The 17,895-nt window shown below is 43.0% G+C and overlaps 1 long non-coding RNA gene across 1 annotated transcript in view; it reads left to right on the top strand.

Moving 5' to 3' along the window:
* LOC115255072 (uncharacterized) overlaps window positions 1-17,895 on the top strand; it is a 149,003-nt gene that overhangs the window by 14,385 nt on the left and 116,723 nt on the right. The window contains exon 2 of the long non-coding RNA XR_003892104.2: window positions 11,353-11,374. This is a non-coding gene — a long non-coding RNA (uncharacterized LOC115255072). The remainder of the gene's footprint in view (window positions 1-11,352; window positions 11,375-17,895) is intronic.

The following is a 17,895-nucleotide window of genomic DNA, read 5'->3' as shown; positions in this document are numbered from 1 at the left end:
GCGCATTCGCTGCGTGGAGGCCGGAGGCGGGGCCTCAAAGAAGTCACCCTAGTTTCGCATTAGCCGGTAGCGAGCGTCTTAACCCTCCCCATTTTCGAACCTACTGCTACTACATACCACACCACGCGGTCGTCGTCGTCATCGTCGGCCACCGCTGCTTGTTTATTGCTTTCTTCGTGGTTAGCGTTTTTAATCCCGCAGAACACAGACACGGACCATACTGGTGCGCTTATGTATTATGCTGCTCTTGTTATGAGCAGCATATTTTAATTCTATCTGCGGGTAGTTGCGCGAGGTCTAGCCGAACGCAGTGGTAGACACTTCCGGGGCGAAATATGCTTTCGCTAGCGTGGGTCTTTCTTGAACTCGATTAAAACAGTTCGCGAAAGTTTCCGTAGAATTCAATCGGTCTTTGAACTTCTCATAATTACCTGGAATATCGAACGGTGGAGTATTTTTTTTTCCTCAAACAGCACAGCCTTGCATAACGAAGTTGGCAACCGCCGAAAACTGAAGCGTGAAAAAAAATGTGTTTATAAGCAATAACTGCCATTTCTGTGTTCATCCACAACGGGGATTGGGACTCATTATAAAGTTCGACCCCAAAAAAAAACTACTCAAACAATGTGAACAAGGGAACATGGCCTATAGTTGTGAGTTTTTTTTTTTTCGATTGGTATAGCATTCGAAGAACGCTGAATGGTTTGTTTCGACTATATAATAAAACGAAATCCTTTGGTGAATTCGGCAGTCAGTTTGCGGTTTTTCGTCAATGTCTGTCAAAATGTTGGGAGGTGATTCGGCAGGTTTATTTTTTGAGTCAACAGAAATATAAACTCGGGAAACAACGGAACCGTTACTGATGGATGGTGAGTAGGCCGTATTTTTTTGCCCTTCTGTTGAGTTCGAAAAAAAAATTTGCTACACAAAAATAATAAATATTGATATTGGAAATTGTTGCCTATGATCTGTGTTCTGGTTTATTTGATTCTCTAGTCTAAGCTTTAAAGCTTAAGACGAGTTAAAGGGACTTATTGTTTGGGGCAGTAAGAAACTGTTGATGTACAATTTGGAAAGTTGAACATATCTCATTTAGTACAGTAGGAAGAGTGGTTTACCGAAAATACCACATAGTGTACCAATGGAGTATCAGATTCAGCGGGAAACGCTTATCTATTCACAAATTATTTTGTATAATATTTGACAAATGTGTACTTTTTGTGCTGAACTACAATAATAAAGCATTTTAAACCACACTCATTTGTGCCAATATGCGTCGACGTCGCATCGTCCCACTACTAACACGCGACGCAATGATAGTGACTATACAATGAGTCACAGTGAAAATCGTCCACCAATAGATGTTTCTTTCAAATTCAAAAATCAAAGTATAACTGAAAGCCATATTTTTCTCTTTTGAATCATTTATTAGCACATTGTTCAAGCTTCAGCGTGACACAGTTTTTGTTATTTAAAAAATCAAAACAAAATAGAAAAAATATAATAAGTAAACAAATGCTTAAAAATACGTCACAGTGAAAATCGTCCAGCAGTACTATTTCACTTCTGCCGAATTGAAATAATCAACATTTAAGAATGAATTCTTTACCTAATATCGAGTGGGCAATCCCTTGTTCTTTAGAACTTCCCTTAGGCGATTTGGCATGGATCGCACGAGTTTTTCAGTGTATGCTGTAGTGATCTTATTCCATTCGGTCATAAGTGCTGTTTTCAGTGTATCCTTGCTCGTTATTTGATGTTTCCTGATGTTTACCTCCAACTGATGCCATAAATTCTCGATTACATTGAGGTCTTTGTGATTGTGCAGGTGGATTCAAGAGAGTTGGGCAGTTCTTCTTCAGCCAAGCTTTCGGTTTCCTTGCTGTATGCTTTGGATCGTTGTCCTGGTAAAACTTGAATGTCTTCAATGTCCCCAATTTTTGTGTGCTAGCTTTCACATTCTTCTTCAGCAAATCCAGCTAGATATACTGATCCATGATTCCGTCGATGAAGTGCAAGTTACCCACACCAGCTGCCGACATACAACCCCAAACCATCACGGAACCTCCACCATGCTTCATAGTCGCTCGCAGATTTTTCTTTTTTAGCTCTTCATTTGGCTTTCGCCACATCAGAACCCTACCGTCGGACTCAAAAATGTTGAACTAGCTTTCATCTGTGAATAGGACGTGTTTCTAGAAGCCAAAATCCTTTTCAACGTACTTTCTTGCAAACTCCACGCGACTTTTGATATTCTTTGGTGATACATACGGCTTCCGTCTCGCAACTCTCCCGTGAATGTTGTGTTTCCGCAGCACTCTACGCACAGTTTCCGGGTTTGCCTGTTTCCCGAGATACTTTTCCGCCTCAACTGCGAGTTTTGGAGCACTTATCTTCGGGTCATCGTTAACCTGGCGAACAAGCCAACGCTCATCAACTTCGTTGAAAATTTTCCTTGTTGATGTTTTAGGTTTGTTTTCAATCCGGTGTTCACTATTGAATCGCTTTATGATGCTTTGCACCGTAGTACGACTTCTGCCGATAGTTTTAGCTATTTTTCGCTGACTCTTACCACTTTTGTGAAGTAGTATTATCAGTTTCCTGATATATCAACAGAGGTTTGCTTGGTGCGCCATGTTGGTGGAATACTCGGCGAAAACTGAACGCAATAACAATTACCCGGGTGAATATGTTTGTATACGTGTTCACGTGTGTGAAACTTCAGGGAGATGTCAAAACATACACTCCCGTTCAAAAGTTTGGGGTCACCTCCTCAAAAACATGTCATTTTTTTGGGCCCATATCTCCGCCAATTTGCGTCCGATTTCAAAACCCTAGGTTTCATTCAAAAGATAATAAGTCAAAGAAACTTTGAACATGATTTAAAAGAAACTTTTTCAAAAAATTTTGTATGTAAACTTAGCCCAAAGCTGCCAAATTTTTAAAAAAAATGAATATAAACATACGGCAGTGTCGCTGGAAGTTGGGTCGACCAAATTTTAAGATGAGAGCGGTAATATGACCCATTTTCTATTAGCTTTCAACTGCTTTTTAGAGAACTTAGCTAAAAAATCTAGAAAAAAAGTTATTAAGTAAATTAATCCTTGATGTCATTGACCAAAAGTTTGGGGTCACCCCTCAAAATGATGTATCGGCCAAAAGTTTGGGGTCACTATCGTAAAACATGGAAAAGTGATTTGTTGATATCTTTGTCATCTTTCATTCAATTTTAATTCTTCTTGGCTTATTTGAAACAAAATGAATGATACTTACTGCATAGACATTGAACCACACATATTTGTTGAAATTTACATACTAAAACTTAACGTAAAGTTGCCTCATTTTTTGAAGCGTGGTAAAATGTGCAACTTTACATAACATTTTTATATACAAAAATCGTTAAATACGTTAAGTTAAAGACATCATACGTAAATTTAGTTGATTATCTTTTAAATGAGCCCAAAATAATTTAAATTGAACTATAGATGACGAAGATATCACCAAATCACTTTTCCATGTTACACACATAAGTGTACTGGTAGGGTGGACGATTTTCACTGTGACCATTTAACCGACTAGTTTTACAAAATATGTAGTGATTATTTTTTGTCAAACATGTTTTGATAAAAATACATGCTAATATGAAAATCCCTTTCCTAGTAAGCTTTAAGAGTAATAGATACCAATTTCCAGATTAATATACAAGAAGCACGGTTGATACATAAATTAGCATTTATGGTGGACGATTTTCACTGTGACTCACTGTACGTACTGCACGTCCGACTACAGCCTGTGGAACAAGCCGGCCAGGGTGTGGGTAATGCAACACCAACCAGGCGGTTTCAACTTTCAAGTTTCATATTTTTTGCGTGCAAAAAATGAATACTCAGGCCTCCTTCGCTTGCTTGATAGTTAGTTGGCCGTCGTCTTCATCGTCGTCGTCGCCAATGTGTCCGAGAGGATCAGGGTGAACCAGTCTGCTCACCATCCACTGCTGCCACCAGTCATTCATTGGCAGCAATGAAAAGCCGGCTGTCGACTGACACTACCCTGCGTTGCGTACGTTCGGAGCCGGTCTTGGGGGGAAAGAGACGAAGGGGCTGACCAGCGAGGAGGTGGATCGTACATAAAGTGAAACGATAAATGAACATTAAAAGAGCAATTGTGAGTGTCGTAAACATTATCGAGGAAGGTTGCAGTGCTTTCTACTCGGGTGTCCTTGAGTAGGCGGATTGTTTGGGCTGAAGGCGTTCGAAGGAACTTAAGTTCCAATGGCGGTCGTTACGTTTTCTTTTCTGGTTGTGATTCAAAGAAATTCAATATACCGTCAAACGGGGTTACTTGCAACAGCGGTGTAACTTGCAACACGATGACATACACTAAATGTGAAGCATTTTCTAATTATAATAAAAACTAGTATGCCCTACTATTTCGGTTATAGAGATTATGTGTATCAAAGATCGATTTAGTATAAAAATAAGCTTTGTTTCTTTGTTTATGGTTTAGCTACACTGTTAAAACGGATTGCTCATTTTATGCCATAAAAACAAATATGAAAATCGTGCTTGACCTCTCTCTTATGGTAAGTGCGATAAATCTGATGACCTTGCTTGCAGTTAGGGTACCTAAAAGTAAGCTTATCTAAACGATAAAAGTTTGATAAACTTATCGACTAAGTAATGCAAAAATTCATTATTATATTCGACAACCACTATGGGGTAACTTGCAACAGTGGAATTTGACGAAACCTTCTATTATTTATCTTCATTTCACGATATATTTGACAGAAATAACCGAAATGGATCATTTACTGATTACGAAACGCGTTCATTTTCAAATGACAATTAATTTTTTTAAATTTTTTTGCACGTGACCTTCAAACATTGTGAGGAAATACCACATTTTAAAGTTTCATTCATGTGTCATCATGTTAAAAGTTCAATTTTTGTTTATGAACGCTGTAAAGCAATCACCAACATCAATTCTGTACCTAGATGGAGTAAATTATTTCAGTTTAATACCCAAATTAGCGAGTTTGACATTTACAAAGTAGAATAGATGTGTTTCAATCATGTTAATTTTACTGAAATTTTCAAACACCACTTCAATTCAAACTGAAGGCAACTTGAAGATGACTCACTCTACCTTTCCAAGAAATGACAATAATCATTGTTGACATTCTGTAATGAGTGCTAAGTCACGAGAATCATATATATTGTTTGAGGGACGTGAGACCTGTTGCTAAAAGATAAACTCTCGCTTACAATAACTATCAATCCTTTCATGAAAAATTATATGTCAATTGATTAGTGTACATCTTTTCATGGTATGTTTCATGCATAACATCAAAAATTTACAATACAACTAAATACTAGAATGTTAGTGCTGTTTAATGATAGCTAACTTAGCTTCATGTCCTATGTTGCAAGTTACCCCACAGATGGGGAAACTTGCAACAATCATGTATTTCGCACCTCCTGATTAGGTGGCAACGTATTATGGTAAACCAAGTGCTGCATAGTATTCTACTCGGGGTAATTAGCGTACACGATGCTTCACAGGATGTTTCAAATGTTAAGATTTTCAATGATATTGCTTCAAAGTCGGAAAGTGTTGCAAGTTACCCCATTTGACGGTACTAATAACTCTAATTTGTCAGCCCTTGAGTGCATTTGAGTTGAAAAATTCCTGAACCTAGCAAAATCTAGACATTCTTCAAATCATAGATTGTCGGCTTTTAGGGCCCGCATGATGTTGATCATCAATAGAAACTTTTTTTCCGATAAGCCTAAAGAACTATGTAGTGTCGGTCGCGGTTAGTTTGACTAGCTAAGAATAACACTATGGACCGCCTGTTCCAGTGGTAGGAGTCCACTACAAAGGTGAACCCCAATTCATGGCGTAATGCGGCTATATGCTTACCATGCCTAGGAATAAACGGAGCAAGTGCAGTACCAGCGCACAAAATGTTGCCCTTACTGTGCTAACCGGAGCGCAGTGCACCTTGTGTTTCTCCAAGACAATAAGCTGAACAATTATTATTATTGGCTCTTTATTATGGGGATTTTCAGCCCGAGGCTGGTTCATCCCCGAAGCTGAACAAGGGTGGGATTATGAAGATGTCATTGGTTGATTAGCATCCTCGTCTTTGGCGCTTTAAAATCGATACCTAAACGAAAACGGCCTACGACTCATTGATTTCACCGCCTCCAAAAATAGGACATACGTAGCACCTTTTTCCATCACAGCCTCCCTTATCGTTGCACCTGGAGATCACCACAGCAGACAGAATCTCAAATTGGCCACGTTCTGATTGACGGACGGCACTTCTCCGACATTATCGACGTCAGGACCAATCGTGGCGCCAACATCGACTCCTACCACTATCTGGTGATGGTCAAGCTGCGCCCAAAACTCTCCGTCATCAACAATGTACGGTACCAGCGACCACCACGGTGCAACTTAGAGCGACTGATACAACCGGATGTCACCTCAGCATACGCGCAGAATCTCGAGGCCGCGTTGCCGAAATAGAGCGAGCTCGATGAGGCCCCTCTAAAGGACTGCTGGAGTACATTGAAAACAGCCATCAACAACGCAGCCGAGAGCACCATCGGGTACGTGGAACGGAATCGACGGAACGAATGGTTCGACGAAGAGTGCAGAACGGTTTTGAGAAGAAGAACGCAGCGAGTGCGGTAATGCTGCAGCAAGGAACCCGACAGAACGTGGTACGTTACAAACAGAAGCGGAAACAGCAGACCCGCCTCTTTCGAGAGAAAAAGCACTGCCTGGAAGAAGCGGAGTGCGAAGAAATGGAACTGCTTTGTCGTTCCCAAGAAACACGGAAGTTCTATCAGAAGCTCAACGCATCCCGCAACGGCTTCGTGCCACGAGCCGAAATATGCAGGGATAAAGACGGAGGCCTCTTGACGGACGGACGTGAGGTGATCGGAAGGTGGAAGCAGCACTTCGATCAGCACCTGAATGGCGTGATGAATGTAGGCACAGGAGACCACGGCAACGGAGGAAACGACGACGCCAGTGCAGCGGAGAACGGAAATAAACCAACTCCCACGCTGAGGGAAGCTAAGGATGCGATCCGAAGGCAACGATATTGAATCCGTTGAAGCTTCAGCATGTGTGTTTTCGCCGCGGAATAAAAATAAAAACTACCGTATTCTAAAACCGACAGAATGGTTTTTTGGTACAGCATTATCAGATCTTCCGGGGGCGCTCCCCATCAATGTGCTTCCCCCAGGTGCATTTGGAGTGAAACCCAATGCCGAGATATTGTGAAGACATGCTATGAGTGATTGTCTTATCCATCAGATGGAGCGGAAACTTAGCCTGTTTGTGAGAATTCGATACGCAGCTTGAGAGCCCAAGTAGACAAATTGTCTAAAGTATCCTGTAGTGGAACATTGCAGATCGATCGATCCCGTTACAGAAACAACACAGTCATCCGCAAGCTGTCTTGAAGTGCAATTGTCCTTGTCATCTATGTCTCTAACATAAAAATTGGAAAGAAGGGGGCTTGAACATGAACCCTTATCTGCTTCTCAAACAGCGAATTGTACAAAAAGTTGTTCAAAATTGGTGAAAGACCACTTTCGTGTATCTTGTCGGAAAGAACATCGACACAAACTAAATCAAAAGCCCCCTTAATAGCCAAAAACACTGAGCCTATTTGCTGTTTAAGAGCAAAGGTAAGCTGAATTTCTGAAGCAAGCAACGCAGGACAGTCGTTCGTTCCTTTCCTTCTGTGGCAACCAAATTGTGTATCTGACAACATATCTTCCGATTCAACCCATTTGTCCAGTCGAAAGAGAATCATCTTCTCCAATAACTTCCGTAGGCAAGACAACATCGCGATTGGACGATACGAATTATGATCCGACGCGGGTTTCCCGGGTTTCTGAATAGCTGTCCAATATCATCCGGAACAATATTGTTGTCCAAGAACTGATTGAACAAGTTCAACAAGCGCCTCTAACCGACGTCAGGGAGATTTTTAAGCAGGTTAAACTTGATTCGATCCATTCCTGAAGCGGATATGTTGCATGAAAGAAAAGCAGGTTCAAATTCCACCATATTCCCAAATCTTGTCGAGATGTTACTGTGAAGCTTATTCCGAAAGTGGACCATGCGTCTAAGAAGCAGAGAGTTTCAGACCTATCAGTTTGACCTCTTTTTTTCTGAAATGCTTAAAACGCATTGTGGATCATCACATCCGTGATGTTCATCTGGGCAACGTGCCTCTTCATGTGAACCAACATGTTCACCAATATGGTAAGTCCACTATGACTCGATATCTAGAAGACATTCGCTCAAAAGCAATCTTGTTTGGGTGTTTTCTTAGATATCGAGAGTACCCTTGACAACGTGCCTTTTGATGCCATATTGGAAGCCACACGTAGTCATGGTATATTTCCAATGTTTTTCAATTGTATTCACCTAATGCTCTAAAACCGATATCTCTTCTTGACATTGCGTCTAGCAGCTATTAAGAAATTGAGTGTTTGTGGATGCCCCCAAAGGGGATTCTTATCACCGCTTTTGTGTTGAAAGTAGCAGATACGCTATTGAGGCAACTCAACAATTGCGGGTTTCCTTATTTTGGTTTTGCTATCGACTATCTTACACTGTTAGTTAGTATGTGCATCAGCACCCTTTTTGACCTGATGCAAAGCTTCCTTTAGGTAGTTGAGGGTTGGTGTCGCCAATATCGAAAGGCCATATTGGCGACACCAAATCCGAGTAAAACATTTATTGTTCTATTCTCGGAAAGGCGAAACCGTAATAGCGTTTGACCGTCTCTTTGATTCTGAAATCGATATGACTGAACAGGTAAAGTACAAATGTCAATTTCTCGATTTTGCTTTGGCTGACCAAGCCATGTGGGAAATTACACTGTGGAATCGAATTCAGTTCTAGGCCTGCTGGCGACGGAGATAGTCGAGTGACTCCGTAGCTTGAAGGAATAGATGCGGCGAATTGGGAGTCGTGAGTTCGAGTCTCACCGGAGTACGTGGATTTCTTTGCATAATTCAAATCTCAATTTGTTCAACGAGCACATGGATGTAAAAGCATTTTCAACAGTGTAGGTAAAGTACGTTGGAGTGATTCTTGATGTATGGGGATCGACTGTGATTCCAAGCTTTCCTGGGGCACCTCACTTTGAGTTCAGACTCAAGAAAGCTTGTATGGTCTTCTGGCAATGCCGGCGAACCTTTGGGGTCTAAAACCCAAGTATATCCAAGTATATATGGATTTACACAACTGTTGTTCGGCCAATATTGGCCTCTATGGATATCTTGTGTGGTGGCAAAAGGGCGAAGTGAGAACGATCCAAACAAAATTAGGCCATCTCCAAAGGATGTGCTTAATGGCGATGTCTGGAGCGTTCTCTTCAACTCTCACGGCAGCACTCGAAGTTCTCTTTGACGTTGTTTCACTATAAATTCATGTCAAACAAGAAGCAGTAAAGAGAATTATTCTGCTGAAGGTTTCGATATTTTGTCTATTACAATAATTTATTTGTCGACGACTGCGGCGATGAAACTATAATATAACATGAAGATTGCGTACACTATCAAATGCAGCACTACACAACTGTTTCTGAAAACAGCCAGTTCCCATACTAAAGGAGCTATGAATGATTGTGATGAGACGTGCGTGGCGTGGCGACCACCACAGCGCGGTTCAATAATATTATCCCATGTGGTGCAAGCGATGCAAGTACCTTATACCTATACTCAACAACGCCAGAAGAAGCGAGACACATAAAATAAACTGCTTTCGACGAGTCTCCGCGAATCGTATGGTCATATCTCTTAGTCGATTTCGTGGACGACAGCGACGGACGACACCGTGGTAGGAAAGGTCATGATAATCAACTACACTGCTGCTGCATGATCGCGGAAAAAAGTAGGTTCGTCTCTGCCCGCGGACCCAGCCCCAGGGCACTGAGAAAAGATCATCGCCGGTCGCCAGATCCTCGGATCGGTCGGTGCATTCCGCAGCGCATGACTTGTTGGGAGAAGCATCGTTGTTGCCGGGACGTGAAGGGAACCTTGTTTGCCTTGTTCGAAGCTATCTCATTCGTGTCTAGTGGAGATATATGACGACGGGATGGCATGTATGTGTATAAGTTAATTGTTGCTTTCTTCTGCAGGACAGGAGATATTTGCGGAGCGATATTGGGTGCCACGATGATGTGCGCCACTTTTGTACGCACGAAAAAGACGACGTTCTCGACGGAGGTCGCCTGCTTACAACAAGCAGTGAATCAGTCTATCACTTTTACGGCCAACGGTGACGGAAGAGCTACAGCTTGTCTATTTGAGTTATTTTATCTTGGCACTACGACTCAACTGTGGCAGTGTGTGCTTCTCATTTTCCTCGAATACTTCTAATAGCCAAGGAAAGTTAACCACCCTCACATGAAACTTTGAAGGCTACCGCGAAGCTGTAGCCCACCTTCGTGAGTCAGCGATATTCACGCAGTTTTCTCTAACGTTTTAAAGGTCTAAGTCTTCTTCGCGAGCAAGATTGCTCCAAGAAATCATCATGGAACTCCACCTTGTAGGAATCTTTTCATGTTTTTCCTAAGGATTTCTCCTGGTGTTTCTCCAAGGTGTTTCCTGCCGGAAGTCCTCCAGGGATTCCTGCCGGAAGTCCTCCCGGGATTCCTGCCGGAAGTCCTCCAGGGATTCCTGCCGGAAGTCCTCCAGGGATTCCTGCCGGAAGTCCTCCAGGGATTCCTGCCGGAAGTCCTCCAGGGATTCCTGCCGGAAGTCCTCCAGGGATTCCTGCCGGAAGTCCTCCAGGGATTCCTGCCGGAAGTCCTCCAGGGATTCCTGCCGGAAGTCCTCCAGGGATTCCTGCCGGAAGTCCTCCAGGGATTCCTGCCGGAAGTCCTCCAGGGATTCCTGCCGGAAGTCCTCCAGGGATTCCTCAGGGATTCCTGCCGGAAGTCCTCCTGGAAGTCCTCCCGAGGCCTTCTAAATATCTACGGTTAATCCTGGGATTCTACTTGGTATTCGTCATTTATCCTATGATTCTTCTAAATATTCATCCTGAGAATCCACTTTTCACAATTAAAATCAAGAAATTTACAGCTTTAATGCTGTTTAAGGTACTTAAGGTAGTATGAAGCATCTCATGAGCATACATTAGCTTCTAAAGCAGCCAGAATACTCCGGTGGAAACTTGATCTGGACTGTGCGGAGCTAAAATGAGAACTTTTGATGACTATCTTTCCTTTTATTCCTTATCTTTCCACTATTCCGGTAAATTCTTGATAACTCGGAATATGTATTAATTAAATCTACTTATTTTTAATTTCAGATCTACTTGACGACCATCGGAGGTATGTACCACATCGATTTTGAAACTTGAAGCTTGACATAATCGCAATTTTAGTGTTGTGCTATTTTGTACACTTCTAATCTTATTTAAGGTCGGTCATTGGCAAAGCGAAAAAACTACTGTTGTATCAGAAAAAAAAATCTGAACATGTTTTTGACCAAAGAGTTTTTAAAATGCCTATACGGTAGAAATTATCTACGATCATCCAATGATGGACACGAAAAGATTATCAAGGATTATCCATTTTCTTAAAAAAAATCATGAAATTTGCGTTTTCTTTTGAACCGTCGTCTCCGGCGGACCTTCTTGAAGGAAACCAATCTAAAATTCCACTTGGCCTATCATCTAGTTCGCAATCAGCCATAGCAATCAACCGAATACCATTGCGCTGACTGGCCTCCATTAAATTCCGCCAATCGCCCGCGGAACATAAATATTTCTTCGAAAGTGCACTTGTAATCCTCTCTTTATTACAAGGAAATCAGCCACTTTTTGCTCTGACACCCCGCGCGAAGCACTACACAAAACCAACAACCGCTCCGCTACTACCCGCTTTTGAAGCGCTTGGGTTCGGTTTGGGTCGTCACATCGTGACGTTAAAATAGAACACGACTTGATTGGATCTCGAGCGCTCAGCCGCGGCGTGGCGTGGCGAGGCGCAGGGCAATGCAATAGTGTGATGTCTTCCAGTTCACCGCGCGCCATTCCAATCTGACTCTCGCCCGTTCCGATCGATTTCTATCCCTTCCGATTCCTAGAGGCGAGAAATGATGGGTTGGGACAGGAGAAGATAGGAAGGCACCGAACTAAGAAATCGAATAACTAGCCGCCTTTTGCCTTTCGAACATCTTCTTCCACCACCATCGCGCATCGTTACCGCAGCGAATCTTGGAAGTAGGTACCGCCTATGGCCCCGATGATGGTCTATGACGATGACGGCGTGGTGTACAAGCAGTTGGAAGATTGGAGGTGCGGATTGTGGAAGGTACCGCCTGACTAGACTAAAAAATGTTTGCTGCCGCCACCGTCACTATCCAATCCAACAAGCGGCACGGCCGGCCGGCGACGGTCGTAGATATACCTACCTAAAATGGCTGACATTTTGACAAGCGATGTTTTTCCGTCCATCTGATCCCGGGCTTGCTGCTAGAAACCAAAGCGAGGAGGCCCGCACGGAGTGCTCCATTGCAACTGGCAGTGAACAGTTGACGCTCCAGATGTGCGATTTTTGTTGCTTTATAAATAATATCGGAATGCGAGAGTAATTTCATTCAGGTCAGCTAAAGGAACTACTGTTCGTTGATTGTACAGGTGGCCCACACTTATATGAAAAACAAAAAATTCGAAAAATGCCAAGTCTTACCTCCTCAATCAGTTGTTTTGGACTCCCAGAAGCTACGTTCAAAATTTGAGCAAAATCGGTTGAGCCTAAAGAGGCGCTCAAAACGCTTGGAGTTTGTATGGGAAAACTTGGCCAAATGTATGCAGAAATTTAAAGTTTTCGTATTTTGCCGCTAGGTGGCGCTGTAAGCGTTCAATAATCAAACCCTTTGGTATTATTGTAGGTGACTATATGCCACACAACTTTGTCGAAGACCGCAAAGTGATCCAACGTCTGTGCAAAAAGCTATACCCTAGGAAAAGTGAGGATAAACTTTTTCCAATACATGTAAAGGAATAAGGCTGATACAAATTTATTTTTGAATTTTGTCTCTCCCCCCATCAAAAATTTTTGGCTGGATTTTGCATTTTGAGGGGGCAGATAAAAAAATATTTATCAAAATATCGGGTCTTGCCAAAATATCTTTAACAAATCCGATGAGTTTTTAATATTTTTCAGAATAAATGCTTTATTATTTTGATCCCCCCCCCCTCGACCAGCCAAATAGTGGTGGGACAAAAGGGGAAATAAATATTTGTAACGGCCTAATATCAATAATAAAATCTCAATACTTTGCCTCACTTTGCCTAGGGTATAACTTTTTTCATAGCCGTCGGATCACTTCGCGGTCTTCGACAAAGTTCTCTGGCATATAGTCACCTACAATAATACCAAAGGGTTTGATTATTGAACGCTTACAGCGCCACCTAGCGGCAAAATACGAAAACTTAAAATTTCTGTTTTCTGTTTCTGGCCAAGTTTTCCCATACAAACTTCAAGCGTTTTGAGCGCCCCCTTAGACTCAACCGATTTTGCTCAAATTTTGAACGTAGCTTCTGGGAGTCCAAAACAACTGATTTAGGAGGTAAGACTTGGTATTTTTCGAAATTTTTGTTTTTCATACAAGTGTGGGCCACCCTATTGTACATGCATTACATATCCATTGTTGTGTAGTTGGTATTCTGGATTTGAATTCCATCATACAGCGATATCGCGTTCTCGAAGAACAATACTAGCAAGAACTTCAAGCAGGATCTGCTGAAATTTTGAAAATCAATCAGTCAATGCTAAGTCCCAAGCAAGACTAAATAAGCTCATGTCAGTCGTGGCACAGACTGAGCCCGTGAGGGTGTAAGTTCCGAAGCCTACCAAGATAGAAGCCTTTGCATTCACGGGAAATTACCTGACCAATTATTCCGCAATGAAAAGTGACGTTTCTCGCGCTGTTCGGATTTTGTGCGAAATTCTTTATTACACCAACGAACCTAACCTCAAAATGACTGACAATTCACAGGTCATTTTGACAGATGTAATATGAGCATGAAAAGGACGGCAACAAGATCGATAAAGTAGAATATATGATCCGTCTTTTTCGTGTCAAACATTTTCATGGCTAGCTTTGTTGGTGTAATGAAGAATGTGAGATGTAAACAACATAGAACGGCTGCTGAGGCTGGTGTGATTATATTGTGTGAATTTAGATAAAGTTCCTGCTGGATTCTAATGCCAACATTTCTATGGAACCATCACAGGAACACTGCGGTCAGCTGTTGCTAGAATGGACCACTGGATGAGATGCCGGGACTGGTTACAAATCATACAAAACGAGTGTGGGGAGCAACTATTTTTAAAATGAAGTCGTGTTGATTTGTGATTAATACGGGGATTCCTCCAGGAGCTCTTTCTGGCAAACCTCCAAGAGTTCCTGCTGGGAATTCTTTACATTTTTTCTATGATTCCTTCTGAGTTTCTTTCTGGGATTCTTACTGATTTTTTATCAGAAGCTGTGTGAATTCTAAGCAATTCCTTCTAGTGTTTCCAGCAGTTATGGAATTCGTCTAAGAGTTCTTTCTGAGATTTCGTCTTAATTTTTTTTCTGGGATTTCAAAACCAGTATTTCAGTTGTGATTTTTCCAGGATTTCTATCTGTGATTCCTCAAAACAAATCCTCAGGGAATTCCTCCTGAATTTCTCCACGAATTTTTGAGCGGATTCCTCCAGGGTTTCCTCCAGGAATTTCTCCAGGGTTTCCTCCAGGGATTCCTCCAGGAATTCCTCCACGGATTCCTCCAGAAATTCCTCCAGGAATTCCTCCAAGAATTCCTCCAGGGACTCCTCCTGGAATTCCTCTAGGGATTCCTCCTGGAGTTCTTCCAGGAATTCCTCCAGGAATTCTTCCAGGGATTCCTCCAAGGATTCCTCCAGGAATTCCTCCAAGAATTCCTCCAGGGATTCCTCCAGGGATTCCTCCAGGGATTCCTCCAAGAATTCCTCCAGGAATTCCTCCAAGAATTCCTCCAGGGATTCCTCCAGGGATTCTTCCAGGAATTCCCCCAGGTATTCCTCCAGAAATTCCTCCAGAGATTTCTCCAGGAATTCCTCCAGGGATTTCTCCAGGAATTCCTCCAGGAATTCCTCCGGGGATTCCTCCAGGAATTCCTCCGGGGATTCCTCCAGGAATTCCTCCAGGGATTCCTCCAGGAATTCCTCCAGGGATTCCTCCAGGAATTCCTCCAGGGATTCCTCCAGGAATTCCTCCAGGGATTCCTCCAGGAATTCCTCCAGGAATTCCTCCAGGAATTCCTCCGGGAATTCCTCCAGGAATTCCTCCAGGAATTCCTCCAGGAATTCCTCCAGGAATTCCTCCAGGAATTCCTCCAGGAATTCCTCCAGGAATTCCTCCAGGAATTCCTCCAGGAATTCCTCCAGGAATTCCTCCAGGAATTCCTCCAGGAATTCCTCCAGGAATTCCTCCAGGAATTCCTCCAGGAATTCCTCCAGGAATTCCTCCAGGAATTCCTCCAGGAATTCCTCCATGAATTCCTCCAGGAATTCCTCCAGGAATTCCTCCAGGAATTCCTCCAGGGATTCCTCCAGGAATTCCTCCAGGGATTTCTACAGGAATTCCTCCATGGATTCCTCCAGGAATTCCTCCAGGGATTCCTTCAGGGATTTCTCCAGGAATTCTTCCAGGGATTTCTGCAGGAATTCCTCCATGAATTCCTCCAAGAATTCCTCCATGACTTCCTCCAAGAATTCCTCCAGAAATTCCTCGGAAATAATAGAGGATGACTCTAACGCTTGTGCCGTGGAATGGGGAAGCCGTTTTACATACAGCGGGGTCAAATCAGGGACAATGGCCAATCTCGATTAATGTTGATACTAAAAGTACCTTTATCCTAAATGGACCGGAGTCCATATCGCCTTTACTTTTTGTAGTCCTGGTCAAATATTTAAGTAGTCCGAACTTCAAGGTGGCGGCTCGCTACAGTATCGACAACAACAACAGCTGGCAACGGGTGGAGGAAAGTGCGAATAGGTCAAGCCCTCGAAGGTTGTAGCTACCATTCTTTAACGACGAGGTATTTGAAGAGGCGCTCCACTGTAAGCGAAACTTAGGCGGGAATCAGTTGATAACGGTGCTCTCCCATGTAACCGATGCCACTTTTTCTAGGAAATTCCACCCTCGGAATGGGAAACCACCAGCGTACTGGTGAATTCAAGCTACTACGTGATGACCAACTACTGTCTACGTCTGAAGTGGGATGAACAACGTGTGGCGTTTCTGCCTTCCAAAGTCGCGCTCAAGATCATGATAATGGCAAGAAAAAGACCTGTTATGAGAGCCTCTGTTCGGAATGCCTACAGGGTCATGATGGCCAAGACACGAGGTGGTTTCCACCGAGTAGTCTTCAGAAGTACAGGAGATAATCATCGAGATGGTCTTTCCGCGGCATGACCCAAGTCCTTGGTGTTCTTTCGTTAGTCCGCTGTGTTTTGGACCGAGCGATCAGGGTAGTGTTCACCGAAAGGGATCTTATGGGCATTGCAGAATACATTGACGTAGGTAAGGCCCCAGATCCAGACAGAGTTTTGAACCTGCCCTTAATAGTGGCTGTTGCTGAGACGTGTAAGGTGAAGAGTGAAAATCTGAGACCCTTCGGCTCAAACCCGTACGGTTATAAAAAAAAATCACAACCAGGGTGCACGACTCTGGTCATGAGCTTGCAACTGCCTCGTCCATACTCAAGTATGGTGGTCTAGCTTGGCGCACGGAAATTAGTTTCATCGGCAGTTGCCCAAACAGTCTTGCAGCTACAAGAGGTTATCTAATGGTTCGGAGAAGGCTATGCAGGTTATACAGGTGCCCTGCGGCAAGTCCTTTTGTGTGATTAGTTGATAGGACTTTAGCCTTAGTCAAATGACGGTGCACACGGTATCACTTGTTACGTTGGAAGCAGGCAGGGTGTTGACAGTACCTGCCTTCTGAGGACAAAGAGATTAGTATAGATACTCATCTCTCTCTCTTCTCTCTTCTTGGCGTAACGCCCTCATTGGGACAATGCCTGCTTCTCAGCTTAGTGTTCTATGAGCACTTCCACAGTTATTAACTGAGAGCTTCCTCTGCCAATGACCATTTTGCATGCGTATATCGTGTGGCAGGCACGAAGATACTCTATGCCCAAGGAAGTCAAGGAAATTTCCTTTACGGAAAGATCCTGAACCGACCGTGAATCGAACCCGTCACCCTCAGCATGGTCATGCTGGATACCCGTGCGTTTACCGCCTCGGCTATATGGGCCCTTGATACTCATGAAACTGGTAATTAGTATGGGACAAACATCAGATTCTCGCTCCAGTTGACTTTTTCGATTCCATTTTGGTCTCATATGAACTGTGCAAAATTTCAGCGCAATCGGTGAAACTATAATTTACCGCGAGCGGTTCAAAGTTTTCATAGGATTTACTATGGGAAAAGTTACACTTTCAGATAAAAATTCCCCGAGGTTGCCCCTTGTCTCCTTAATTCAAATCGATCAACGCGTCCTGTAGAAAAATCATTTATGAAACTTTCCTTCGAAGACCGCAAAACAATTGGATGCTTGTGGTGCAAGGATTTTTTTTTCATACAAGCGTGTCCCATACTACTGGTAATGCGTCAGCACATTAGGGGCTGTACATAAACCACGTGATCATTTTTTTGGTACTTCTAAACCCCCCCCCCCCCCGCGTGGTCATTAGTCCATACAAATTTTTTTTTTCGTCCATACAAAATGGTCATTGGTCGAACCCCCCCCTCATGATGATCACGTGGTTTATGGACAGCCCCTTACCTTGGTGCTCTTCTAAAAGAGCGTGCC

Source organism: Aedes albopictus, chromosome 2 (assembly GCF_035046485.1).
Source record: "Aedes albopictus strain Foshan chromosome 2, AalbF5, whole genome shotgun sequence".
Classification (NCBI taxonomy): Eukaryota; Metazoa; Arthropoda; class Insecta; order Diptera; family Culicidae; genus Aedes; species Aedes albopictus.
The sequence above is the reverse complement of the archived record's forward strand: the minus strand, read 5'-3'. Positions and strand labels throughout refer to the sequence as shown.